Source organism: Aegilops tauschii, chromosome 3 (genome assembly GCF_002575655.3).
Source record: "Aegilops tauschii subsp. strangulata cultivar AL8/78 chromosome 3, Aet v6.0, whole genome shotgun sequence".
NCBI classification, from domain to species: domain Eukaryota; kingdom Viridiplantae; phylum Streptophyta; class Magnoliopsida; order Poales; family Poaceae; genus Aegilops; species Aegilops tauschii.
Window position 1 is genome coordinate 489,891,429 of NC_053037.3, and position 11,960 is coordinate 489,903,388.

Below are 11,960 nucleotides of genomic sequence, written 5' to 3' on the forward strand. Positions count from 1 at the left end.
TGCATCTGTTTCCGGTGATCTTTATATCGATTTCGACCGAAATCATCTCATCTTTCTGGTGGCATGCTTGGTTTGCTAAGTTACTGCCTTGTTCATCATTTTCTTTCCAGAGCACGCATATGCATCGCATATCATATCTCGCATATTATACATGTTTTGCATCATGTTGCTTGGGCATTTCTCGTGATTGATTGTGGTTCCATTGCTTGTGTTCTTGTCTTGGGTAGAGCCGGGAGACGAGTTCATGAATGAGGAACCTGTTGAGTACGCTTACGAGGATCAAGCTTTCGACAACTCTGAGAACCTTGCAGGCAAGATGACCACGCCTCGAAATCACTTCTATCTTTGCTTTGCTAGTTATTCGCTCTATTGCCATGCTGCGCTACCTACCACTTGCTATATCATGTCTCCCATATTGCCATGTCAGCCTCTAACCATCCTTTCCTAGCAAACCGTTGTTTGGCTAAGTTATCGCTTTTGCTCAGCCCTTCTTATAGCGTTGCTAGTTGCAGGTGAAGTTGAAGTTTGTTCCATGTTGGAACATGGATATGTTGGGATATCACAATATCTCTTATTATATTAATGCATCTATATATTTGGTAAAGGGTGGAAGGCTCGGCCTTATGCCTGGTGTTTTCTTCCACTCTTGCCGCCCTAGTTTCTGTCATACCGGTATTATGTTCCTTGAGTTTGCGTTCCTTACGCGGTTGGGTGATTTATGGGACCCCCTTGACAGTTCGCCTTGAATAAAACTCCTCCAGCAAGGCCCAACCTTGGTTTTACCATTTGCCACCTAAGCCTTTTCCCCCGGGTTTTCGCGAGCCCGAGGGTCATCTTTATTTTAACCCCCGGGCCAGTGTTCCTCTGAGTGCTGGTCCAAACTAGAGCACCGTGCGGGACCGTCCCTTGGCAACTTGGGTTATGTTGGTACCTGTACGCTTTGCTTATCCGGTGTGCCCTGAGAACGAGATATGTGCAGCTCCTATCGGGATTTTTCGGCACATTCGGGCAGCTTTGCTGGTCTTGTTTTATCATTGTCGAAATGTCTTGTAAACCGGGATTCCGAGACTGATCAGGTCTTTCCGGGAGAAGGTTTATCCTTCGTTGACCGTGAGAGCTTATGATGGGCTAAGTTGGGACACCCCTGCAGGGTAATATCTTTCGAAAGCCGTGCCTGCGGTTATGAGGCAGATGGGAATTTGTTAATGTCCGGTTGTAGAGAACTTGTCACTTGACCCAATTAAAATACATCAACTGTGTGTGTAGCCGTGATGGTCTCTTCTCGGCGGAGTCCATGGAGTGAACACGGTTTGAGTTAGGAATGACGTAAGTAGGGGTTCAGGATCACTTCTTGGTCATTGCTAGATGTCGACCGTTCCGTTGCTTCTCTTCTTGCTCTCATTTGCGTATGTTAGCCACCATATATGCTTATTGCATGCTGCAGCTCCACCTCATTACACCATCCTTTCCTATAAGCTTAAATAGTCTTGATCTCGCGGGTGTGAGATTGCTGAGTCCTCGTGACTCACAGATTCTACCAAAACAGTTGCAGGTGCCGACGATGCCAGTGCAGATGATGGGATCGACCTCAAGTGGGAGTTCGATGAGGAACGTGGTCGTTACTATGTGTCTTTTCCTGATGATCAGTAGTGGAGCCCAGTTGGGACGATCGGGGATCTAGCATTTGGGGTTATCTTATTTTCATTTGGATCTTGACCGTAGTCAGTCTATGTGTGTATTTTGGATGGTGTATGAATTATATTTATGTATTGTGTGAAGTGGCGATTGTAAGCCAACTCTTTATCCCATTCTTGTTCATTACATGGGATTGTGTGAAGATGACCCTTCTTGCGACAAAACCACAATGCGGTTATGCCTCTAAGTCGTGCCTCGACACGTGGGAGATATAGCCGCATCATGGGCGTGACACGCCGGCTCCCGACTCCACTCATTGGCGAATGCACTTCAACGGATCCAAGATGCGCACCGGCTTGGGAGCCGGCATCGTCCTCACCTCTCCCAAGGGCGACAAGCTCAGACACACATTGTAAATCCATTTTGCCGCCTCCAACAATGTGGCTGAGTACGAGGCGCTGATACATGAGCTCCGGCTAGCCAAAGAACTCGGCATACGCTGGATCCTGTGTTTTGGCGACTCGGATTTGGTGGTCCAGCAGTCATCTGGCGACTGGGACGCCAAGGACGCAAACATGCCGAGCTATCGATTCCTCGTCCAGCAAATCAGCGGATACTTTGAAGGGTGCGAGTTCCTCCACGTGCCACGGGCCAACAACGAGCAAGCAGATGCCCTGGCACGGATCGGCTCCACCCGACAAGCTATACCAACCGGCGTCTCTCTCCAGCGCCTCCTCAAACCGTCTGTCAAGCTGTCTCCAGAATCGGACTCTATCTTCGTACCGCCTGCCCCTGATGCAGTCGGATCCGACTGGGGGAACCCAGCAGGCGGCTCGGGGACTTCGACAAGCGGCCCGGGGACTGCCGTAGTCGCACCCGGCTCAGGGACTTCAGAACCCGGCCCGGGGACTGCAGCAGTCGGCCCGGGGACTGCAGCAATTGGCCCGGGGACTGCAACGACACAACAGGCGGTGGCCGACTCCAACTCTCCACCACCCAACCCGCCCACCCGGGTCACAGTAGCCGTACTGACAACAGAAGAAGTCACAGCTCCATCATGGGCCCAGCCCATCCTCAACTTCCTAGTAAACAGAGAGCTGCCGACTGATGACATCTCGGCAAGACTAGTTCAACGCCGAGCCGGAGCATACGCAATAATAAACAGAGAACTTGTTAAGCATAGCGTCACTGGAGTCTTCCAGCACTGCGTCGAGCCAGAGAAGGGCATAGCAATCCTCAAGGATATCCACCAAGGCGAATCCGGCCACCACGCGGCCTCAAGATCACTTGTCGCCAAAGCTTTCCGCCATGGTTTCTTCTGGCCGACTGCTTTGGAAGATGCCAAGGAATTAGTCAAATGCTGCAAAGGATGCCAAGTCTTCAGCTCCAAGCAACACCTGCCGGCTTCTGCACTCAAGACCATCCCCCTCACCTGGCCCTTTGCCGTTTGGGGGCTGGACATGGTGGGCCCATTCAAGACAGCCCGCGGCGGCATGACACATCTGCTTGTCGCCGTAGACAAATTCACCAAGTGGATTGAAGCGAAGCCAATCAAGAAGTTGAACAGGCCGACTGCCGTGACATTCATCGCAGACATCACCACTCGGTATGGTATACCACACAGCATCATCACCGACAACGGCACAAACTTTGCCAAGGGAGCACTGGCACGTTTCTGCGCGACACAGGGCATCCGACTGGACTAAGCGTCTGTTGCCCACCCGCAGTCAAACGCCCAGGTCGAGCGAGCAAATGACCTCATCCTCTCCGGCATCAAGCCTCGACTGGTCGTACCACTGGAGCGTTTGGCCGGCTGCTGGCTCGATGAGCTGCCGGCTGTCCTCTGGAGTCTGCGTACTACCCCAAACAAGTCAACCGGCTTCACTCCTTTCTTCCTTGTATATGGTGCCGAGGCTGTCATCCCAACTGACATCGAGTTCGACTCGCCTCGGGTCACCATGTACATGGAGGCGGAGGCCAAGGAAGCGCGAGAAGACGGTGTCGACCTGCTGGAAGAAGGCCGACTGTTAGCACTCAGCCGGTCCGCCATCTACCAGCAGGGTTTGCGCTGTTTCCACAACCGGAAGGTCAAGCCAAGATCCTTCCAAGAAGGCGATCTTGTGCTCCGGCTGATCCAGCGAACAGCCGGCCAGCACAAGCTCTCGGCCCCTTGGGAAGGCCCTTTCGTCATCAGCAAGGCCCTAGGCAACGACTCCTACTACCTGATCGACGCACAGAAGCCGAGGGCACGCAAGAGGGATGATTCCGGCAAGGAGTCGGAACGACCATGGAACGCCAATCTCCTGAGAAGATTTTACAGTTAAAAGCAGTATGTATCACGCTACCTTTTTGTATTAAGTACAAGACAACGGGCCCCCCCGAGGCGCACTCGGGGACTACCCTCCTTTATCTATGAATGACGAATGTCATACCCATGAATGTACTATTACATTTGATTCTCTATCTGGCACCGGGTTCGACTAGTCGGCCCGGGGACTGGCCGCCTTGAGTTATATTAAAAGTTCTACCTGAAGTCAGACAAGTAGTGTGCCAGCACCCGAGCCCTCTCTTGTTGTATGTCGTAGCTCGAAGAACCGACTGTCCGACTGGCAAGAGCCAAAGGCAGGAAAGGATGCCCACACGAAAAACAGCCAAGGACTAACAAACTTATATAACACAAGCCGGCCTCCAACCACGCCTACCGGCTGTCAGAACAGCCGGCTGGCCGGCTTCCCAGTCACTTCGCTACAATCCAAGAAAGCTAGAGTACTTGCCCTCCCAACCGGCCAAGCACCTCTCCAGCCACAGACTGCAGAGCAGCTGTCCGGCTGGGAAGGCGACAACCAAGGGAGGGCGGCAAAGGAAACGGCCAAACGATGAAAAGCAAGAACAATGGAAAGCCAAACACATGCATGATTATATTTACACATAAGGCCTTCAACAGGCCGGCAGTCAATATAGTTTGCATACACCCCCAGTGGGTGGAACTGCGCAAACTTAGCAAAATATTTTTCAAAGAGTAATAAAACAGGAAAGTAAAGGCGGCAGATTAGGCTAAGGGCGCAACAGGGGAGCCGGGCTGGTCGGTGGAGACGGCAGCGCCGGCTGGAGGAGTGGCCGGCTGGCGAGTCTCGGCTTGATCATCGCCGGCTGCAGGCGGTGCGCTCGCACGTGCCTTGTTCCTGGAGGCACGGTCAAGCTGAGGCTGGCCGGCTGCTCCACCATCTGGCACGGTGTCTTCACCCTCCTCCTCCTCCTCCTCCTCGCCCTCGTCGCTGGAGTCGATCTCCTTCGGCGAGTCCTCGCCATCTCCTGGGTTCAGCCCGAACCACTCCTCCGGCTGGGCAACGCCGTTATCATCTACCTCGGGAGCAAAGGCGCTGGTGTCAGTGTAGTCGGCGATCGCCGAGGCACGCTGGATGATAGCCGGCCGCGCCGGCTCCAGCTCCGTGTCGGCCTCCTGCCGCCAGGTGGCCAGCTGGTCCAAGCTCAGCTCAGGATACCAGGCTTTGACGAACTCCAGCGCCCGCCTGGCGCCTGACCGAGCTGCAAAAGCCTTCTAGGCCTCGAAGTGGCCGGCCGCTACCTCCAGCCAGTCGGCAGTCCGACTGGGGGTGCCGGGAATCACCTCGCCGGGCCAGAGAGCGGCCAGCACCTGTGCCCCAACACGTTGAAGCCGGCGGAGCATGCGGTGACCCGGCTGGAGGCGGGCTTGAATCGCCAGGAGCTGTTCCTCAAGCGACCGGCGAGCGTTCGGCGCGATCTCAGCGCTAGCCTGCCTTTGCGCCTCGCGGTGGGCCTCGACGACCTGGTTGGCGGCAGTAGAGTAGCCAGGGAAGTACTCTGCACAAGAAAGAAAGTAAGAGAAAGAAGAGAAAAATACAAAGTTAGAGAATGAACCAAACGGCAAGCGGCAAGCAAGGAACGAAGAAGAAGGCGGCCTACCGTCAACCAAGTCTTCGATCTGGCCATAGCCGTTGATCAACGACTGCCTCGCCTCGGCCCAGCTCGCCGCCTCGGTCTCTTATTCGGCTTGGAGGGCGGCCTCGCTATCCTGCACCGCCTTCAGGGCCGCCTTGTGGCTCTCCTCCTGGTCCGCCAGCTTCTTGACCAGGCGGACACGCTCCTGAGCCAAGGCGTCAAACTCGGCTTCCTTAGCACGAAGGGCGGCCTGGGTCCCACCCAGCTGCTCCCTCAGTTTTGTGTTGGCCGCTGCAGATATGGCAGAGAAGAAAAGAGCAATAAGAAAGAAGTCGTCAAGAAAGATCCGACCCGACTGCTCAGCAGTCGGCCCGAATCTCGGGGACTACACCCAGTGGGTGCGCTGACGTGCCCCCACGTGAGATAAAAGATGAAGCACTTACCACGGCTCTCAGTTAGATCAGCAATCTTCTGGGTCAGCTCCCGAGCCTGGGAGTTGAAGGCAGCCGCACGGAGGTTGTGGTAGTCCTGCAAGTCAGAGAGAGAAGCGAATGAGAACAAGATAGCAAACAAAGCCTACCGACAAGTTCCAAGCCGCCTGCTCAGCAGCCGACTCGGAACTCAGGGACTACACCCAGTGGGTGCGCTGACGCGCCCCCACGGAAGAAGCCAAGATCAAGAAGCAAAAAACGGGAAGACACACCCGAATGGCCGCCCGTGTCGCGAGGAACTCGTCATTATACTGCCTCAGCACCGCGGCCTGGGTCTGAAGCCGGTTCCGGACTTCTTGCGCCGCCACATTCACCACGGCCGTCCCACCACCCGGCCTCCACCCCGAGTTGGCGCTGGCCGTCTCCATGTCCTGGGCCGACGAGCTGGAGCCCGCGGCCTTCTGCGGGTCCGGAGCCGAAGTTGCCTTCCCCGCGCGCTGGCGCGATGGCGACCGGACCACCAGGTCCGTCCTCACAGCCGGCTCGCCTTCAGCCGATTGCGCAGGTGGCGCGTTAGGCCGGCTGCCTTGGGCCGCCCCAGTCGGCGAGGGCGGTGCCGCCTCTCTCTCCTAGACGAGGACGTCGTCCTCCCTCTCCAACCCCGGCAGGTCGCCGCCGGCTTCCTCCGGCAGGGGCTCCGGGATCTCGGGCGCCGCGACACGCGGGGGGTGACAAGCAAGGCCCCCTCTGCTGTCGCTGCGGCTGCAGCCGACGCCTGCGTCGGCTCGTGCCTTCACCGACTCCTCCGCCTCCTCCTGCGCCACCTTGGCGGCAGCCGCCCTCAGCTCTTCCGCCTCCCGCGCCTCCCGCGCATTTCGCTCCGTCGCCGCTTGAAGCTCGGCGCAGGGGTCCACACGGCGGGTGCTCCCGGATCCTCCCGGCGATCCAACCACGGAGGCAGCAGCAACCCGCTCAAGAGAAAGCGGAGCCCTGATTTTTGAGACAAGACAAGGATTCAAAAATCGACAAGAAAAGAAGAAGGAGTATGCAAGAGAATCTACACTTACGCCGAAACCGTTTGGGCTGCTACACCACCTTGCGGAAGCGGGCCGCCTTTGCGGCCGCCTCATCCCGTCTGGTCGCCGCCGCCCCGCCCTTGGGCTTCCTCGGCCGACAGCCAAACAAGCCCGACGCGGCCCGGCGCTTCTGCGCGCCGCCCCGAGCAGGCGGCGCGGCGGAGGAACCCGCCATGGTCGGACGCCGGCTGGCGGCGTGGGACGATTTCCGCCACGTCGTCATCCGGATAGTCATCGAAGCTGGCTCCAAGCCCGGAGCCGCCTGCTTCGCCACCTCCCGCCTCGGTGTTGTCGTCCATGGCGGCCGCCCCCAAGTCGGGGTCCTCCAAGTCATGCTCCGCCCAGTCGGGGAGAAATCGGTGATCCACCACCGCTGTCCCGGCCGCAGGTCGAAGGAGGGGGCTCTGCCAAGACGTGCCGACTGGTCAGAGTCGGCCAAGGAAAACTTGGTGACAAAACTAAAAGAAGAAAAGATAAAGAAAGCATACCGTAGGCGGGGGATGAGCACGGGAGTACGGCTCCTTGCCAAACTGCCACTCTGCGGAGAGCTTGCAGTTCGCGAGATAATTCACCATATGAGCCACCTCGTCATGAGGCATCTCCTTGGTGCACATCCGACTCGGATCGAGTTGGCCACTCATCTGACAGATCAGATGAGGGCGGCTTTGAAGTGGGAGCACCCGGCGCATGACGAAGGCGGCCAGCAGGTCGGACCCAGTCAGGCCCTCCGACTGGATCATTACCCGGAGTCGGGCGACGGCGGCGGCTCCAGCCGGCGATAGCGTCATGGCCCGATAGGACCACTGGGGCCGCCTCCCAGCCGGCGGGCCGGCTACGTAAGCCGGCAAGTTGACGTAGTCACCTTGCGGGGCGACGTTCTTCACGTAGAAGTAGGATTTCTGCCAGCGCTTCACCGACTGGATCAGTGTGATGACAGGGAAGGGGTTGTCGGCTGCCGGCCTCCGCATCGCGATGAAGGCGCCGCTCTGAGCCGGCACGCCCTGCATGCGGGTACCGAGCTTGGTTTGGAAGAATTCCCCCCAGAGCTCGAGGGTGGGAAGAACGCCAAGAAAGCCATCGCACAGAGTGACGAAGGCGGATAGCAGCACCACCGTGTTTGGAGTGAGGTGGTGCGGCTGGAGCTGATAAAAGTCGAGGAAGGAGCGGAAGAAGGCGCTCGCGGGTAGACCGAGGCCACGCAGGAAGTGCGAGCGAAAGATTACCCGCTCGCCTTCCTTCGGCGCCGGCGTGATCTCCTTCTCCGGCACGAGACGGACCTGCACCTGGTCCTTCCCGGGCAACCGCCGCGTATTGCGGAGGAAGTCGATGTGGTTCGTATGGACGTTGGAGCCGTCCCAGTCTCCGCCGTACTGCATGATGGCGAGAAGCTGGCGAGAAAGGGTGCGGCGGCGGAGAAAGCACGGCCCCCGCGGCGGCGAAGCTGCGGGGTGGTGCGAAGATTGGTGGGACGGCGCGGCGGCAAGATGCTGCTGCGATGGAAAGGAGGAGGAAGAAGATGGCGGAGAGAGGATGAGCGTGCGAGTGTCTGCCGCTCCCCCTCCTCCCCCTACTTATAGCCTCGTGAAGCGAAGCCGAGGAGGCGAGGCGTGGGGGGAACGTGGGATTAACTGCGCCCACTCCCCCACGTCCCGCGATTATTGCGCCCTAACGACGTGCAGAAACTTCCGCCAGAAGGCGTGCGGCCCGCTTTGGGCCACAGAGAATCCGCGCCTGGGCCTAGGCGTAGGAGTGATGGGCCCCCGGCCTGCGGCGACGTCATGTCGCGCGCGTGGGTTGGCAGGTTTTTTCAGCCGGAGGGTGCCACGTGGTACGCGGGCGGCAAGCGGCCGGCCCGGAACCCGGCGTGCGCACCAACCGACTCCCGCCTTCAGAAGTTTCGCCAAGATGGCGCACCCAACCGAAGCCGGCTCCCAGCTGCTGGCTCGTCAAGATAAGAAGCTGACCGAGCTTCTTGACCTCCTCTCAGCCTCGAAGCCCAACTAGCTTCGGGGAATACTGTCGGAGTAAATGGCCATGGGTAGCCTAACCGACTCCCCCTGGCTCCTCGAAAAATTATCAGGCCAATCGAGCCTTCAAGCACCCAGAGCACGAGGCCACCTTCCTCTGGCCGGCTATCCCCAAGGCCGACTACCAGAAGGCGACCCGGCCTCAAAAGCCTTCCCGAAGAAAGCTACGAGATGGCCGAATCCAGGAAGCCGGCCCCAAGAGGACTGACTCCCAGAAGCCGGCCATGAAGAAGGCCGACTCCCAGACGCCGGCCAAGACTGCACCCACCAGGGCTGCACCCACATAACGGTGATAAGACGGGGCGTGGCAGCAGTACAGCCTACCACCCCCGAATCCCGGAACATGCATGGCCACAGGGCGCCGTACGAGTCAGCCATCCCCCGTCCGGCGCGGCACTGTAGCCATGTTGACCACGACGTCACCCACGACAGGCGCCAGTACGGCCCGCGGGCGGCGGGCCCCTTCAGCCAGAGTGACGCTGGAAGGTGGCCCAGCCTCCCCTAGTCGGCCTGAGGCGTACCGGCTCCCAATAGCCGGCTACCTCCCTCCCTCGAAACGTGTGCATCATTAACGAGACAAGACGAGGTGAGGCTACAGTGAGAGCCCGCTAGGCGGCGGCACTGTAGCCACACTTACCTCAACAAAGCCCTCGTCATCAGGGGTGAGGCAACAATAACCAGCCGCTGACAAGGCCCCTAGGCGGTGGGGCCGGCCTATCGGCCAAGAGGCCGATAGCCGGCGGGACCCACCAGTCGGCGGGCCCCAATGGCCGGCGGAGAAGCCGGCGAGCACAGACACTGACGGCTGGGACCCGCACCCAGCCAGATTACCATTGTACCCCTGGTGGTAGGCCTATATAAATCCCCTGGGACACCCATGCAAAGGGTTGATCTCATCGAGTTTTACACACCACACAGAGAGAAAATGAGAGCTAGCCTTGCCCTTCTTCTTCCCCTAGCCAAACAGCTCAAGGAGCACTTGTAGCTACTTGTGTTGATCTAGTGATCATGCGGAGACCCCGCAGAGCAGGACTAGGGGTGTTATCTCCACATAGAGCCCCGAACCTGGGTAAGATTCGCCGGCGTGCATGTCTTCGCCTTATCCCGTTTCCAGGCACCGGCGATGTCTTACTGGCTCCCACAATGATAAGCCACCCATTGGCATATGTCGCACCTACCACCCGACACCTTGCATCTTGCAGTTCCTGAGTGGTCTTGGTGATGAACTCCTGAGCGGTGGGTGCTCCTTGCCCTGTGTTCTCCTGAGGGAAACGTGCCGCGAAGCACGCCTCCAAGTGGTGCCCGAGCGCCTCCCTCGTGAGGTTGGCAAGGTCTGAGGCCCTCCAGAAGAGAGCCCCCGGGCCCTGCCCGAGGAGGGCGTCGGGCGCTCCTTCCTATACGATGGAGGGAGGCGCCCTAGAGCGGGTGCTGATCCTAAGGAGGTCCCAGTCACGACGCCATCCTCCCGAGATCCTGCACAGCGCAGTTGCTTCTTCTTCTTGGGGAGGGCCTCAGGAGGGCCCTCGCCTTTTCTGTCGGGGTCGTCGATTGCTGTAGCTTGGAAGGCACGCTCGAGGGAGCATACTGCATCTATTTCTTCGCATGGGACCGTGATGAGTCCGCCGCTTCCCGGCATCTTGAGGATGTTTTAGCCGTGGTGGGTGACGGCCATGAACTTGGCCAGGGCTGGATACCCGAGGATGGCGTTGTATGGTAGACGGATGTGCGCGACGTCGAAGTCGATGAGCTCGGTGCGGTAGTTCTTGCGTTCCCCGAAGGTGACAGGGAGTCGGACCTGCCCTATCGGTGTGGTGGAACCGTCAGTCACTCCCGAGAAAGGCTTGGTAGGCTGAAGCTAGTCATAGGGCACTTGAAGGTTGTCGAATGTGTCGACGGACAGGACGTTGAGCCCTGTGCCACCGTCGATGAGGTTCTTGGTAACTTGTACGTTGCTAATGACTGGTGAGCAAACCATCGGGATGGCGCCAGCAGTGGCTGCGCACTTGAGCTGATCTACCGAGTTGAAGGTGATGGCGCACTGGGACCACCTGAGCAGGCGCGTGGCCTCAAGCTTGGGAAGGACTGCATTCACTTCACGAGCAAACTATTTGAAGATGCGTTGTGAGGCTGGGACCTGAGCTCCGCCCAAGATGCAAGCGATAGCACGCGGCTCTTGGAAGCCCCCAGCCCCCTCGTCTTGATGGTGGTCGTCATTCCTTCTTGGTGGTGGCGGTAGCGGGGGAAGACCGGCGTTGCCCTGAGGACAATCCTCACGAGGCTGGTCCCTCCAGGCGCCCTCGCGAGGATGATCCTGCCAGCGGTCCTCACGAGGCCTGTCGCGCCACTCCTAGCGCGGGCCACGTCGTCCCAGCGTCCGCCTCCACTGTTGGGAATCGTAGCATAATTTAAAATTTTCCTACGCTCACCAAGATGCATCTATGGAGTCTACTAGCAACGAGGGGAAAGGATTGCATCTACATACCCTTGTAGATCGCGAGCGGAAGCGTTCCAATGAACGTGGATGACGGAGTCGTACTCGCCGTGATCCAAATCACCGATGACCGAGTGCCGAACGTACGGCACCTCCGCGTTCAACACACGTACGGTGCAGCGACGTCTCCTCCTTCTTGATCCAGCAAGGGGGGAGGAGAGGTTGATGGAGATGCAACAGCACGACGGCGTGGTGGTGGATGTAGCGGGTCTCCGGCAGGGCTTCGTCAAGCTTCTGCGAGAGAGAGAGGTGTTGCAGGGGAGGAGGGAGGCGCCCAAGGCTTAGGTCATGCTGCCCTCCCTTCCCCCCACTATATATAGGGCCAAGGGAGAGGGGGGCGCAGCCTTGCCCCTTCCTCCAAGGAAGGGTGCGGCCAGGG